The sequence below is a fragment of the Panthera pardus genome, unplaced genomic scaffold (genome assembly GCF_024362965.1).
Source record: "Panthera pardus isolate Hobbes unplaced genomic scaffold, ASM2436296v1 HiC_scaffold_1, whole genome shotgun sequence".
Lineage (NCBI taxonomy): Eukaryota > Metazoa > Chordata > Mammalia > Carnivora > Felidae > Panthera > Panthera pardus.
This window is the reverse complement of record NW_026526654.1, coordinates 12,941,233-12,957,985: the sequence shown is the minus strand read 5'-3', so window position 1 is coordinate 12,957,985 and position 16,753 is coordinate 12,941,233. Positions and strand designations below refer to the sequence as shown.

Genomic DNA, 16,753 nt, shown 5'->3' with positions numbered 1-16,753 from the left:
TACCCCCGACTGTGGCCCCACTCCCCCAGCCTGCCCCCAGTCTATCCTTTGTATTTCCCTCACCATTTAGAAAAACCCAGGCAAGGGATGCCTGGGTGCTCAGTGGGCTAAGTGTTAGACTCTTGATCTTGGCTTTGGTCACGACTTCATGGTTCGTGGGAATGAGCCCCACGTCAGGCTCTGTGCTGAGAGTGAGAAGCCTGCTTGAGACTCAATCTCTCTCTCTCTCTCTCTCCCTCCCTCTCTCTGCCCCTGCCCAGCTTACATATGTGAGCATGTGCTGTCTTTCTCTCTCTCAAAATAAATTAAAACTTAAAAAAAAAAAAAAGTTAACCTAGCCAGGAACTAGGTTAACACTGCTAAGTAATTGGTTCCTCGGACTTGAAGTGATTTTGAGAAAGTGTGATCTTTTCATTGGTGGTCTTGACCCTTCTTAATTACACAGGCACACAGTGTTGTATCGGTGACTTTCTACTCATTTGGGATCTTTCCGGTCTATGCATGCGTTTAATGACTACGCTTGGTAGTCATTTTACATGTAATTGCAATCTTGAAACACCACGTTTAGATTTTAAGATTTTGATAGGAGTTTTTGTGAAATATCATGAAACCTCTTGCTTGAAATCTAGTGGATTGGGGGGCGCCTGGGTGGCTCAGTGGGTTTAGTGTCCAACTTAGGCTCAGATCATGATCTCACAGTTCGTGAGTTCAAGCCCTGCCTCAGTCTCTGTGCTGACAGCTCGGAGCCTGGAGCCTGCTTCGGATTCTGTGTCTTCCTCTCTCTCTGCCCCTCCCCCCGCTCATGCTTTCTCTCTCACTCTCTCTCTCAAAAAGGAATAAACATGTAGAATATTAAAAAAAAAATCTAGTGGACTGATTTAGATTTGTTCTGTGTCTTGACCATGCTGGGAATGAAGAGTTCAGGGAAACAGCCAGTTTTACTAATTACAGAAAATCCTGGACATATTTACATCATCCTAAAATGTTGTAATCAGTTTGTGAAGCATTAAACGGTCTACTTTGCCTAACAAGGGTAATGCATGTGTTCTGAATTGTTAATTGAGATTAGTTATATTTGATTCTAAAATGAGCCAAGGGTAGAAAACATTTATGGGCTTACTCTAAAATATTATTCTTTTATTTGGTATAAAACCTTGGTGTTCTTTTCTTGATTTGAGGTGTTGAACCTTAAAATATTTGAAGAATTTTAAACATGTTGTTTTAGTTTGTTTTGAAAGCAGGGGAGGGGCAGAGACAGAGAAAGAGAGAGAGAGAGAGAGAGAGAGAGAGTATCCCAAGCAGTCTCTGTGCTCTCAGCTGGGAGCCTGACCCATGGCTCAGTCCCGACACAGGGCTTGATCCCACAAACTGTGACACCATGACCTGAGTCAAAATCAAGAGTCAGACTCTTAACCAACTGAGCCACCCAGGTGCCCCTGATTTAAAATATTTGAATTATTACCAGTAACTTCTGATGTTTGAAACGGTCAGTGTTTTTAAATTTAAATTAAAACTACTTATTCATTTCTTTTAAATTATACTATTAACTTCTTCAGATTAATTTGTTAATTTTCTGTGACTAAATTCACTTCAGTAGCTGATTTTTCATAGTACTGAACTTATTTAGTTATATTTATCTGTTCTATGGCTATGATCATACTAGATAAAAGGGACAAAAGCAGTTAATCGACTAATTTCACCTATGTTCTGATGCGATTTTTTTTTAAGACAAGCCTCAGTAGATTCCTTTTTTCCCAATCTTTTCCCCCCCTTAATTGTGAGTGATCTTTGATTGATATAACAAATACAGCCAGTGAATGTATTGACTCCCCTCCTGGATTCTGTGTAGCATTTTAAGGGATACTAAGGATATTTTGGTGGAAAAGATCCCTGTACCAACAATCTAACCCTGGGACTCCCTACTGGGAAAGCCAGGGAGGGATTAAAATGTATAAACTGTAACAGGCAGAGAAAGAATACAGTAAGAAGCCGAAGACAGGAAGGTAACATGGAGGGGTGGTTGGGTTGACGTCTGGAGGGACGAGTAGATTTGGAACGTTCCAGTAGGATGCTGCACTTTTGCAACGTGTGATCCTCGTGTGAACATTTCTGCTTCTGCAGCAGCTGTTCTGTAGGAAACACGTTCTATCTGGGAGTAGGGATCGGGTTCTGATTATAAGCCAAGCCCTCGTATCCTTTCTCACAGTCACGTGTTAACCTCATTTTTGAAGGACTAGCTCATTGGCACAGTATGGACTCCCGTGAAAAAAAAAAAACAAAACAAAAAACTGCACCTTGGAGCTAAATATGGCCTTGAGTGCCAAGAACCAGTGTTTCTAAGGAGCCTGTCTTCCTAACGTATCTAGGAGTGTTTCCTTTTGTTTATCTAACGGGACTACAATCTGACTTATTCTATGTGAAGAAAAAAAAATCCTTCAGGATATTCCAGTATCCCACAGTTTCTAATGCCCCACAATGACCTAATCCCCCATAATGTCCTAATAACCATGATGTTCTGATGCCCCATGATGTCCTAAAACCCCACAATGTCCTGATGCCCCTTGCTCTTCTGATGCCCCACCGTGTCCTGATGCCCTACTGTGTTCTGATGACCCACAATGTCCAAATGCACCACCCCGTTCTGACATCTGATGAAAGACTGGTCCCCAAACTCCTGGATGGATGGTGCTGGTATGGAAGGGAGGGAACCTGCCTGCCCTTACTGTCCCCCAGGGAACATCGTGGGACAGAACCCCGCATACGGGGGTGTCTCCAGCTACCACACAGCTTGCTGTGAGCTTGTCCTTGTAACTCAACACCACTGCCGAACTTGGACTCCTGGCTGTTTGCGTGTGGGCTTCCCCCTCCCTTCGGCCTCCCCCACGGTTCCTGGTCCCCCACCGCTCTTCCTCAGTCAGCCACAGCTTGTCTGAGAACCGCCCATTTTAAATAGGCCTTGCAAACACCATTAAGCTTTCCTGGATTTTCTTAGCTGGTCAGGATCGCTTTCCCACAGCATTTTGTGACTTTAATGATCGATAATTACCACTTTCAGCTGTGCAGATTTCTGGAAACTCTGACGTTAGCCCCCATCCCTGTTTTGGAAGGTTTGTATTAATGTCTCCATCACACAGAGCGGCCGAGGCAGTGTTTCCCTGTGACCTGTGTTTACAGGACGCGTTAGATGCCCTTTGTCACTTAACTGCTGCTTCTCCCAGAAACTCCCACGTCCTCGCCCATGGCAGCCATGGTGCTTTTCCAGCTCATAGATTAGTGATCTGCCATTGTCCCCCCTACACCAGGGACGGCAGGGCTTGGGCCTCACACGGGCCAGGCCCTCCTCCTGCACACCTGTGCCTCACGTGTGCTCCAACCCACCTTTCTCCAAACCCCCGACCAAGTCCCTCTTCTTCTGTTGTCTTCTCTGTTACGTTCTCCTGCTCCTGACCTTCACTGTGTTGTTCACAGATTTTATCTACGTACGTATAGGTTTGTGTAGCCTGAGTGCATGTTGAACCCATCTGCCTACTCTGCGCAGGGACTGACATTTAAAAAATGACACCCTTGTACCCTATGTCGACGTGAGGAATATACTCGGTGTAAGAGATTCCTTGTCCCCATTTACTGAAGGGCAGCGAAAGGGGTGGAGCGTGTGGTCCCCAGGGATACTCCTTACAAGCTGTTTTCTTCGTTGCCTGATTTTTCCTGACATTCCCGGAAAGCAGCTTCAGGCCTTCTCACTTGCTGGACAATGTTGACCGTCCCCCTGGGCCTTGCCCATCATATCTGGACATTCAGACGGACTCTGCCTGTCAGGCCCGTATCTGTTTCTTCTTGGCAAAGTGCTGTGGCACCGCTCGGGACATCGTCCTCCCTCCTCTGTGTCCTTCTCCAGAAGGGCTGGCCATTCTGGTCTTGCGGTGTAGACGGAGAGGCGCGGGGGTCGCCCCTGGGGAGAAGGTGCTGGAGGTGATGTAATTCAGAGGGGGGCTGTGGAGCCAGGGGAGGTGGCAGGAATGCTCCCAGGCCTCTGGGTGACCCTGATGCCTGTCACCGCGGCCCCCAGCGCAGGGGCCCCCTCGGTGTGGTTCACGGGCGCATTTCCTCATCACGGTGCTGAGCCCACAGGAGGCCCTCAGTGGCGCGGGCTGAGCACAGCAGTGGAGGAGCAGCGGTGGAGGGGCGCCCCTGGGCTGCTGGGTGCGGTGCAGTAATAAAGTGGGGACGCTAGAGGGAGAAGGGAGGACTTCCACACCGCGGGGTGGAACAGAAGTCGGTTCAGCTGTGTTTGCTAGGATGGAAACTTCACTTCTCCCTCCTTGTCTTAAATTAAAAAAAAAAAAAAAAATATGGTGTGAAATCTGAACTGAATCGGATACAAATGCTTTCTCTGTTTTTAGTACAGGCCACGATGGCCTCTACCATCTGTAGCAAAAAAGTGTAGGAACGCTGATCGACATTCTAGGATCCTGATCGGAGTAGAAGTCTCACGAAATTGCACCGTATCATTCAGCAGATGGGCTGGAGTTGACACCACCAGTAGAGATCGGAGGTGATAAATGATAGACACAAGGGCTGGTGGACAGAGACACGTGCTCAGCCGAGCTTGTGCAGCACCCAGAAAGTGTGTGTATTACATGAGAGGATTCGCCCGGGTGCTCACAAATGGCCATTAACCAGGGGCGCTTGGGGGGCTCCGTTGGTTAAGCTTCCAAGTTCGGCTCAGGTCATGGTCTCACAGTTTGTGGGTTCGAGCCCCGCGTGGGGCTCTGTGCTGACAGCTGGGAACGTGGAGCCTGCTTGGGATTCTGTGTCGCCCTCTCTCTCTGCCCCTCTCCCGCTCGTGCTCTGTCTCTCTCTGTCTCTCAAAAATAGATAAACGTTTACAAAAATAAAAAAAAAAAGAACAAAAAACAAATAGTCATTAATGTAATTCATCAAATACATCGGAGAAGCAGGAAATGACTTAGTAGGAGCAGAAGGAAGGTCATGTGGCCCTCTGGGACAGACCACCCTGCCTGAAACAGGTGCCCAGGGCATCATCTCTGTTTGACCTTGAACAGTAACCTCGGCACGCATCATTTCTTCGTCTGTAAAGTGGAGGGAGTGACAGTACGTGTTTCACAGGGATTTGGTGATGTGTAAAGGAAAGAAAGCACGCAGAGCGACAGGCCCCTGCCTAGTAAGGGCGTAACGTACACGCTTACTCTTGGGTGGTGCCAGATGGAGGCCTTTATGTTAATGTACCCGATTTCCTTCCTAACATTTGCCTGCTTCAGTCATTTCCTCTCTTTGACTCCCTTTTTTAATTATTATTATTATTATTAAGGAAGCTCCATGCTGAACGTGGGGCTTGAACCCATGACATTGACATCAAGAGTGATAAGCTCTACTGAAGGAGCCAGCCAGGCGCCCCGGCCTCCCTTTTAATGATTATGCTGTGCTAGAATTTATTTTTCTTGAGACTGTTGCCCAAAATGTTTGGGCATGTGAGTGCTTTGTGGGGAGGAGCACTCTTCCGTGATTTTTGTGATCCCTGTGGATGCTTGTGCGTCTGGTGGCACGGACAGATCCGGCCCTGGTTTGGGGACAGAGGTGTCCTCAGGAAGGTGTCTGACATGCCTGGGGAGATGCCGATGGGAGTGGTCTGGGAAGAAGTCCTGTGAGTGTTCCCTTTCTGCTGCAGTCACCCTGCGGCTCGCAGTAAATCCTCGTCTGTATCTTGGATTCCCTTTGGCTTCTGTATTGTTGGATGTGGCAGAGGCTCTGCGAAGCAAACGGCAGGAGCTAAGCACAGAGACCGGGGACCTTGAGGTTGAGGAGAGAGCACGGAGCTGGGCATGGTTAACAAAGGAGAGTTTGCCTTTTTTTAGGTGTTTATTTTTGAGAGAGAGAGAAGGGGGGGGGGGGAGGGCAAGTATGTGCCTGTGCACAGGCTGGGGAGGGGCAGGAGAGAGAGAAGCTGGAGCAGGCTCCATGCCATCAGTGTAGAGCCTGATAAGGGGCTTGATCCCACATACCGTGAGATCATGACCTGAGCTGGAATCAAGAGCCGGACACTTGGGGCATCTGGGTGGCTCAGTCGGTTGGGACTCCTGATTTTGGCTCAGGTCATGATCTCCCAGTTTGTGAGTTTGAGTCCATTGTGGGGCTCTGTACTGACAGTGTGGAGCCTGCTTGGGATTGTCTTTCTCCCTTTCTCTCTGCCCCTTCCCCTTTCTCTCTTTCTCTCTCAAAATGAATAAACTTAAAAACAAAAAAAAGAGTCAAACGCTTAACTGACAGAGCCACCCAGGTGCCCCAGGAGCATCTGCCTTTTCTTTCTTTTAATCTTTTTTCTTTTTTAACTTTTGAGAGAGAGAGAGGGACAGAGCGTGTGGAGGAGGGGAGGGCAGAGAGAGAGACAGGAGACACAGAAGCTGAAGGAGGCTCCAGGCTCTGAGCTGTCAACACAGACCCCGACGTGGGGCTCGGACTCACGGACCGCTAGACCATGACCTGAGCCGAAGTCAGATGCCTAACTGACTGAGCCACCCAGACTCCCCTGCCTTTTCTTTCACCTTGACTGTATGAGAGTATTGTTTTCCCCTTCTGAATAAACAAAGGTCTGCTGCAAGTTCATTTCCAGATGCTTCAGTAAAAAATTAAGTTTAATAAAGAGATGATAGGAAAGCCTTCAGTGACACAAAAGCCATATGTATGGAATGATGAATTCTTACACGAACTTTAAAAATTAAAAATACTCATTAGGTATTGCATATATCATTTGTAAAATGATGTCATATCTTCTGTCTAAATTTGAAAGAAGTGCCACTTCAGTGATCAAGAAGTCCATATAATTTAGCTATCCGTGAGTAAGAAAAAATCAGCATAACATGTAAGGAGACACTGCTGTAGGAATATCTGATAGTCTTCTAGTTTCCAAGACTGGCTGCTGAACCTTGACTTTTGTCTCCACCTGCGTGAGATCACAAAAAAGAGACCAAGGAAGAAAGAAAGGGGGGCGGAAAAAAAAGACCTTGAAAAAGCACCTATTCAGTGAATCAAATTAATCATTTAAAAAATTCCAAGTTGGAAGTCACACTGAAACAAATGAGAAAGGAATTAATTTGGAACCACCAGAAAAATGACACAGAGCCAGTACTGGATTCCGTTCAATTTAAAATCGGAACAACTTTTATGTTCTACCATCTGCCTCACCAAGAGCCCTATAAAATTTGAATACTACAGACTTTCGAGATTCCCATATGAGGACAGCTTTTTGAAGGCTCTTTAAAGAACACAAAACCAGGATAAATAATGTTGGTGTTTGTCTGGGAATCGAGTTAGTAATTAGTGATTACTGAAAAGATGAGTTGCGTCTGTGATTGAGGGACTCAGACCTTGCATTAGAAGGTCTGTCGTCTACAAAACCTCACAGAATCCCAGCAAAGGGTCTTCTGTTCCATGTAACAGATGAGTAAATGGAGGCCCAGAGAAGGCAAGGACCTGGGGCGTATTCCTCTCCCTTGCAAGTGGAGGAGAACCGCAATGGAAGCCTCCAAGTCCAAACTTGTGGTTTGAGGCGTAACAATGACTCAACAAAATAGACAAGAGGCATGACCCAGAAATTAACCGTGCCTGCCCAATGTTCACCTTCTGGTTGTAAATGAAGGTGAGCTAGATAGAAAGCAGGTGATATGTGCCGATAAAGTGCGTGCTTTACTTTTCCCGAACACGCAGGCATATGTGTACATCTTTGTGGAGATTGTAATCAACTGCAAGCTTTAGTTCATGGATAAGTTGTAACCATTATAATGGCTACATTTCCCATTTAGTTGCTTCTGCAGAGGCTTCCACAGATGGTCATTGGGGCTTGCACATCTTACGGTCCTGTGTCTTACGCATGGCCTGGTCAAGAAGTGAATGAGTGTCTAAAGAGAGAGGAATCTTCAAGAAGACAAAAGAAAACAGGGATAAGGTGCCGAGAAAAGGTGCCAGGAAAACAAGTGGTAATATGCTTGAATCAAGGGTTTACTGGAGCTGATTATTATACATTTTTTAAATATTTGTTTATGCTTGAGAGAGAGAAAGAGAGAGAGGGAGAGAGAGCATGAGTGGGGGAGGGACAGAGTAAGAGAGGGACACAGAATCTGAAGCAGATTCCAGGCTCCCAGCTGTCAGCACAGAGCCTGACGCGGGGCTCGAACTCCCACACTGTGAGATCGTGACCTGAGCTGAAGTCGGACGCTTAACCGACGGAGCCACCCAGGCGCCCCTGGAGCTGATCATTGTAATAAAAGACTCTACATGTGATGGCGTATTTGGGCAGTCGACACTAATGAGAAGGGTCTAGTTCATATCTGCACACTCTTGACAGATGAATGCCTTCACTTTTCAGAATTCAAATTCACTGTGTACTGATTTAATATTTAATGTGTGCCATGTGCCTAGGTTAAAATGTCCAATAAGACATGGTTCTTGCCCACGAGGAGTGCAGGGAAGACGTACAATAAGTGGGACAGTACGATAGATGCTAAGATCCCATGTACGTCACATACAGAGCAGCTCAGAGGAAGAAGCACCGGCTGGTGTGAGGCAGTGACCTTGGCTGGGTGAGAACAGAGGTGGTGGGGGCTGAGGCCGGATGGCTCTTTGTCTAATTACGCGCTCACTCCTGCCTTTCAGGCTGTGGGCAATGTCATGTAGGTCATCAGCAGTGGCACCTGTCTCGTGTTCTTGCGTCTCTGTTTGTAGACCATGTCTTCCCTGTCGAATGAGCCTAGAAACCAAGAAAGGTTAGTTCTTCTTTGAGCGAGGTCTTGAAATTCAACCGGGATGCAATGTGTGAGCCAGGATGAGGACAGGGGGTTATTCCAAGGCAGACTCTGAATCAAGAAATAGCACTGCCCGTCTGAAAGTGAGAGTTTGTGTAGATCATTGAGCCCCAGATGAAAGGAACAAGAAGTCACCTTGACTGAAGTTCTAAAGTAATTTTCCAGCTTGGAAAGGTGGGGTTCATTGTGAACATATGTAAATGTCGAGAAAGCACTTGAGACACATTGTCTGAGGATGGCTAAAGTTCAATTAGATTTGAGGAAGATGTGAAAATACTTGTTTTCAGCTTTTTCTAGATATAGCAGGACACATTTTGGTGTCTGGGAAAATCTACATAACCTTTCTGGATTTGACATTCTGCCTGTAGAAACGTTGAGAGTGTGTGAATGAGGGATTGCATCCAAATGTGCCCTCGTTTCTGGATATGCTTGAGACATTCTCAAATTCGTCTTCACTCCTTCCCTCTTTTTAATTCCTGACACCCAATTAGCATGTCTGCTGATCATGCTCATGTAAGTTAGCTTTACTGTGTAACAAAACATCCTTAAAACTTAACATCACAACAGACGAGGAAGGAACAGTTCCCAACTCATTCCATGTGGCCAGTGTTTCCCCGATACTGAAACCAGACAAAGCTGTTCCCAGAAAATGATGCACAGGTGCCTTTTGTGAATATACAAAGAGAAGGATTCCTCAATAAAATACTCATGAACCAAATCCAGAAACATATAAAAGGATTATACAGCATGACCGAGTGGAATGTATCCCAGGAATGCAAGGTTGGTTTAACATGTGCAAGTCAATCAAGGTAATGCATCATATTAATGGAAAAGAAGACAAAAACTACAAGATCATCTCAATAGACCTAGAAAAAAACCATGTGACAAAATCCAACAGTCTTTCAGGATGCATCACTTAATAAACTGGGAATAGAAGGAAAGTTGCTCAATTTGATAAACTGCATCCATGAAGAACCCACACCTTAAATGACATGTAATAGTGAAAGAGTGAAAAGTTTATTCCTAAGATTAGGAACAAGACAAGGATGTCTGCTCTCATCATTTCAATTCAGCAACGAACTGACGGGTCTAGCCAGGGAAATACGGCGAGAAAAATGAAATAAGGATTGAGATTGCAAAGGAAGCAGTAACATGATCTGTTGTAAGGTAATATGATCTTGCATACGGAAAGTCCTAGGGACCCCCCTCCCCTACCACACAAATGTAAGTAATAAACGAATTCTGCACTTTTACAGAATACAAGATCAGTACACAAAACTCCGTTGTATTTCTATTAACTAGTAATGAACAACCTGATAATGAATTTAAGAAAATAATTCCACTTAAAAATAGCATCAGGAAGAATAAAATACTTAGGAATGCATTTAACAAAAGAAATGCAATGTTTGTGCCTGTAAAGCTATAAAGGTTGTTAAGAGAAATTAAAGAAGCCCTAGGTAAATGGAAATGCACTGCACGTTTATGGATTGAAAGACTTAATGTTGGAAAGATGGCAGTGTTCCCCAAACTGGTCTACAGATTAAATGCAATTCTGGGGCCCCTGGGTGGCTTAAGGGTCCAACTCTTGATTTCAGCTCAGGTCCTGATCTCACGATTTGAGATCGAGCCCCAATTTGAGCTCTGCACTGACAGCGTGGAGCTTGGTTGGCATTCTCTCTTTCCATCTCTCTCTTTCTGCTCCTCTTCTGCTCACATGCTCTCTCTCTCAAAATAAATAAATATTTAAAAAAACAATAAATAAATAATGCAATTCTTATTGAAATTATACCTGGTCTTTTTGGGGGCCCCTGGATGGCTCAGTCATGACTTCGGTCTGGGTCATGATCTCATGGTTTGTGGGTTTGAGCCTTGCATTGACCTCCACAGTAATGGTGTGGAGCCTGCTTGGTGTTCTCTCTCTCTCTCTCTCTCTCTCTCTCTCTCTCCCTCTCTCTCTGCCCCTTACCCCGCTCTCTCTCTCTCTCAAAATAAATAAATAAACCTAAAAATAAAATGAGATAAAATTACAGGTGGTGTTTTTCAATCAACGATCTAAACTTGAACTCAATATGTAAGTACAAGGAATACATAGAGCCAAAACCATTTTTTTTTAATTTTTTTAAATGTTTATTTATTTTTGAGACAGAGAGAGACAGAGCATGAGCAGGGGAGGGGCAGAGAGAGGGAGACACAGAATCCGAAGCAGCTCCAGGCTCTGAGCTGTCAGCACAGAGCCCGATGCGGGGCTCGAACTCACAGACCGCAAGATCATGACCTGAGCCGAAGTCGGACGCTCCACCGACTGAGCCACCCAGGCGCCCCAAAAACCATCTTGAAGAAGAACCAAATTATAGGATTGATGCTTCCCAGTTTCAAAATTACCACAAAACTACAGCAATCAAGACAGCGTGGTGCTGGCATAAGGCTAGATATAGAGATAAATGTAATAGAATTAAGAGTCTAAAAATAAACCCTTACTTACCTTTGTGATCAATCAATTTTTGACAAGGTGATCAAGACCATTCGATGGGAATTTGTAGGCTTTTCAGCAAATGATGCCAGGACGACAGAATATCCCTATGCAGAGACATGAAGTTGAGCTTGTCCTTCATAAAATACATAAAAATGAACTTAAACTGGATCGTAGACCTAAGTGTAAGAGCTACGACTATAACATTTTTAGCAGGAAGCACGGGAGTAAATCTTTTTTTTTTTAAATAGAAAAGTTTATTTATTTTGAGAGAGAGCATGTGCGTGTGTGTGAATGCATGCGTGAGTTGGGGAGGTGCAGACAGAAAGGGAGAGAAAGAATCCAAAGCAGGCTCTGCACTGCCAGTGGGGCTCGCTCTCATGAACCATGAGATCATGACCTGAGCGGAAATCAAGAGTCGGAGGCTTAACCGACTGAGCCACCCAAGTGCCCCAGTAAATCCTTTTTTTTTAATTAAAAAAAATTTAATGTTTATTTATTTTTGAGAAAGAGAAAGGGACAGAATGTGAGCAGGGGAGCGGCAGAGAGAGGGAATCACAGAATCTGAAGCAGGCTTCAGACTCCGAGCTGTCAGCACAGAGCCTGATGCGGGACTCGAACCCCCGAACCGTGAGATCATGACCTTAGCTGAAGTTGGATGCTTAACCGATGGAGCCACCCAGGTGCCTCCTTTTTTTTTTTTTTTTTTAAATACAGGAAAAATAAAGTTTAATTTCTTTTCTCCCCAAGCTTACCGAGGTATAAGTGACAAATAAAGTTGTGTATATTTAAGGTGTACGGTGGGTTGACTTGATTCATGCAAACATTGTGAAGTGGGCACCACACCAAGCTTAGCACTATATCCATCACCTCACAGGGGTATCTTTTCGTGTGTTTATTTATTTTGGTGAGAACGGTTAAGACTTACACTTAGGGAATTTCAAGTGTATTATAGAGTGTTATTGACTGCCGTCACCATGCTGGACATCTGATCCCCAGATCTTATTCATCTCACAACTTAAAGCCTGTGCCCTTCGATGAAGATCTCCTCATTTCCCCCTCCCCTTGGCAACTGCCAACCTACTTTCTGCTTCTGGGGTTGCAGTGTTTAGATTCACATAGGAATGAGATCGTAGACTACTAGTCTCCCCGTGGCTGGCTTGCATAGGAGTCAACATCTATGACCTTGGATTAGGTGATGAGTTCTTAGATATGACACCAAAATCATGAGTGGAAAAAAAAGGGTAAACTACATCAAAGTTAATATGCATGGGGTAGGAAGGATACCTTTAAGACAATGAAAATAAAACCCACAGGATGGGAGAAGATGTTTGAAAATTATGTATCTAATGAGAGACTTTTTTTCCGGAATATATACTCTTATAACTCAACAATAAAAAGACAATAAATAACCCAGTTAAAAAATGGGCAAAGAACTTAAATAGGCATTTCTCCAAATAAGATACACAGATGACCAATAAGCACATGAAAAGATGCTTAACATCATTAATAATTAAGGATATGCAACTCAAAAACTACAGTGACATGCACTTCATATGCACTAGGGTAGTTACAATGAAAATGGCAGACAATCAGACAATATCCCGTTTTTGCGAGGAGGTGAGGAAATCAGAAGTCTGGTATGCTGCTGATAGCATTATAAAATGGTGCACGCATTTTGGAAAAATGGTTTGGTAGCTGTGCAGAGTTGTAACTACAGAGTTATCACATGGCCCAGAAATGCCATCGCTGGATATATAGCATGAGAACTTAAAACATATCTCCACACAGAAACCTCTACGTAAGTATTCGTAGCAGCATTATTTATAATAGCAAAAAAGTGAAAACAACCCAAATATCCATCATTTGAAATAGATCAACAAAATGTGGTATATCCATATGACATAATATTAATTCTACCATAAAGAAGAACGAAGTATTGATCTGTGCTACAAAACGTTTGAACCTTGAACACATTACACTAAGTGAAAGAAGCCAGACAAGGAGGTCACATACGGTTTTGATTCCATTTATGAAAAGTCCAGAATTGGCAAATCTAAAGAGACGGAAAGTAGATGAGCGGTTGCCAGAGGCATTCAGGTTATTCTAGGTTTAGTTTCCCAAACAACCTGACTTAAGATGATTTACCTCCTTACTACAAAATCTGTTGTTACACAAATAAAGCACGAACTTCCCTCTTTCCTGAGCTGACTGTACCTTTCTGCGATCCTGACTTCCTTATCCATTTTCTTTGCTCAGCTCAACTCCATCCCCTTCTATCCCAAATTAGAATGAGTCACTCTGTCTTCAGGGCTCCCATAGCACAGCATGAAGCACTTATTTGGCATAAACAATTGTGCCAGATTTAGCTAACGACGTTCATGCATACCCTCCTTTCCCCAAGACACTGTAGGTCCCTTGAGGATGGGACCCATGCATTTTTGTCGGTCATCTTGTCCAAATTAGCCTCTAGGGAAGGGGTTTTGTGCCCAGTGGTCTTTCAATGACTGTTATTAAATTGAGTATTTGAAGAGTAACATGTTCAAATGAAAATTGAATATGTAATAGACATTAAGGAGAAAGTCTGTTCCCTTTCTCAATATCTTATTCCCAAGTAACAAAGCCGATTTGCAGGCATTCGGAACCAAATGAAATGTTTTGAACTAAGTGCAATCGTAATTTGTCTTGTGAATTCTAATATCTTCGCTGTTACTGTATGTGCTTTTGGTATTTGCGAAAATAGTGGACAGTCCCTGTGCCATTTTCTCTTTTAGTTGCCCCTTAGCCTGCTGGTGATGGGGCATAGGATGATACTAACTCAGAATCGGTCCTCAGGCAGCTGGTTTGGTTTTTTCCCTTTGTGTGTAAACCAGTCTCTGAGTGAGTTAAACTGAAGATTCTTCTCCTTGCCCCTAAGGGAACTATGAAGGTTTTTAGTGCAGGATCTGAATTTCTTCCTTACTACCCTAAGCCGTTTAAATGCCATATTATTTTAGGAATTTTTTTTTTTTGAGAAATGTATCAGAATCTATCAGTAACTCAGTGCGAGAGACAAAAGGCAGAGGAGAAAGCTGTTAGAACCTAATCAGTTCTCTCCTTACAGTTGGATGCAGGGGCCCCAGGAGAGCGTCAGAGCAAAGATAAAGAATGACCTAAGTAGACGTTTATTATTAATGAAAACACCACCATTACTGTATCCTAACTATACCAGGTACACATTGTTTTTTATTAGTGTGTTGATCAAACAACCATGTGCTAGGCAGGGAGGATTCAAAGACAAACTAAGGCCAGGTTTGCGTTCGTAGGCTAATGCAGGAAAAATAGGAAATGGAAGACTTACAGTGTGCAAAATGTATGATCTAATAGAAGCAGAGCAAACTAGCTGAGTAGGAGGGAGATACCTCTCCCTGCTCACATCTTTCCTGCTGTATATTATTTTCCTCCTCTTTTTGTGCATGTGCTATCTCCATTTCTGGCGTCAGTGCTAAGGCTTCCCCCCCGCTCCTCAGATTTTTCTCTCCCTGGTGATCTTCTCACACCCGAGGCTTTCATACCTGTGATTCATAAGAAGTACAGTTGACCCTTATAGGACACAGGGGTGGAGGGGCGCCGACCTCCCCCCCACAGAGTTGAAAATCTGTGTATAACTTTCGACTGCCCCAAACTTGACTACTCACAGCCTACTGTTGACCGGAAGCCTTGGCAGTAACGTAAACAGTCGATCAACACATATTTTGTATGCTGTGTATCATATACTGTGTTCTTATGGTAAAGAAAGCCAGGGAACAAGAAAATGGTAAAGAAAATCATAAGGAAGAAGAAATACTTTACATTGCTGTGCTGCAAATGTTCCCTGTGTAGGTGCACGCGGCAGATCAAGCCCAGGTTATTCAGGGTCCGCTGTACATATCTGGTCTTTCTCCCTGTTTCTGCGACAGAGCCCCTAAAACCCTTGGAATTTCCTAAGTGGTGAGAGCCAGGAAGATGTCCTTCGTTGCGTTTATTAGGTGGCTTTTGGAAGGCACCTGTGGTGGGGGCCGGTTGCCAGGAGAACCAACCATGTGATTGGAGGGTTGTAACTTTCAGTCCCACTGTCACCTGAGGGGAGGGGAGGGGGCGGGCTGTTTCAATCAGCCGCCTTTGGGCAGTGATTTAATCAATTATGCATATAGAAGGAAGCCTCTATAAAAACCCAAAAGGACAGTGCTCAGAGAGCTTCTGAGTTGGGGACGCTGGTGCGCTCCGTTGGAGAGGGCTTGGAAGCTCCTTGCCTCTCTCTCATACCTGGTCCTACACATCTCTCCCACCTGGCCTTTCTTGAGTTCTGTCCTTTCTGGCCTTTCTTGAGTTCTTGAATTGGTGATCTTACAAGTACTGTGTTTCTCTGAGTTTTGTGAGCAGCTATGTAGCAAATGAAGGAGGGGATTGTTGGAAGCTCTGACTTATAGCCAGTGGGTCAGAAGTACAGGCAAGAGTTACGGGGACTGGTGACTGGCATCCGAAGTGGGGCAGGGGAGGGGGAAGAAGCAGTCTTGAGGGACTCAGCCCTCAATGTGTGGATCTCACACTGTCTCCAAGTGGACCGTGTTGTATGAGAAGCACACCCCACACCCCCCACATTGGAATGGGTCCAAGGACCCAAAGAGTATCTATCAACTATGGATTTCAAGTGCCCGTTGTCAATCCATTGCCTCCTAAGAGCTATGTAGACCAAATAACCCACTCTCTGCTAGAACGTTTCCCTAACATTCAAGAAGCAACCCTAACTCACTGTGTCTAAGCTGAGCTCTTGATGTCTGTAACCCCCCACCCTGGTCCTCAGTGCCCTGGGTGGTCTGGTCGTCTGCAGTCTCTCAAACCCTGATGATGAATTGCCCCCAAATTTTGTAAAATCTGCTTCCTCAATAGATTAGAGACTGCCTCATTTCCTCCTTTTTATTTTATTTATTAAGTATGAATTTAAAGAATCCAGAAAAGCATATCATTTCATTTTCTCTGTCTGAGAGGTGGTCACAGGCAGCGTCTCTATCTGTCCCCCGGCTCTACCACAGGACCCGCCACCCTGCCTCACAGTATGGACGCCATAAAAACAGTTACTAATGGCTAAGTAAAAGAAGGAGTGAATGGAGACCAAAACCCAGCAGCAGCACAGGCCCTGTGCATGGCAGAGGCATTGTAATTATTGGTTGAATTGACAAACAATGGTTTTACAAGGATTGAAGGACAAGACATTTTTTTAGGTTTATTTACTTATTTTTTCAGAGACAGAGGCAGCTGAGCAGGGGAGGGGCAGAGAGACAGGGAGACACAGAGTCCCAAGCAGGCTCCATGCTGCCCGTGCAGAGCCCAGCGAGGGGCTCGAACTCATGAACTGTGAGGTGACGACCTGAGTTGAGATCAAGAGTAGGATGCTTAACCCACTGAGCCCCCCGGGCGCCCCAGTGAAGGAGAGGACCTTTTGAACACC

The 16,753-nt window shown here is 44.7% G+C and overlaps 1 protein-coding gene across 1 annotated transcript in view; it reads left to right on the top strand.

Annotated features, from left to right (window-relative positions):
• MYO16 (myosin XVI) overlaps window positions 1-16,753 on the top strand; it is a 609,969-nt gene that overhangs the window by 92,840 nt on the left and 500,376 nt on the right. The window lies entirely within an intron of this gene.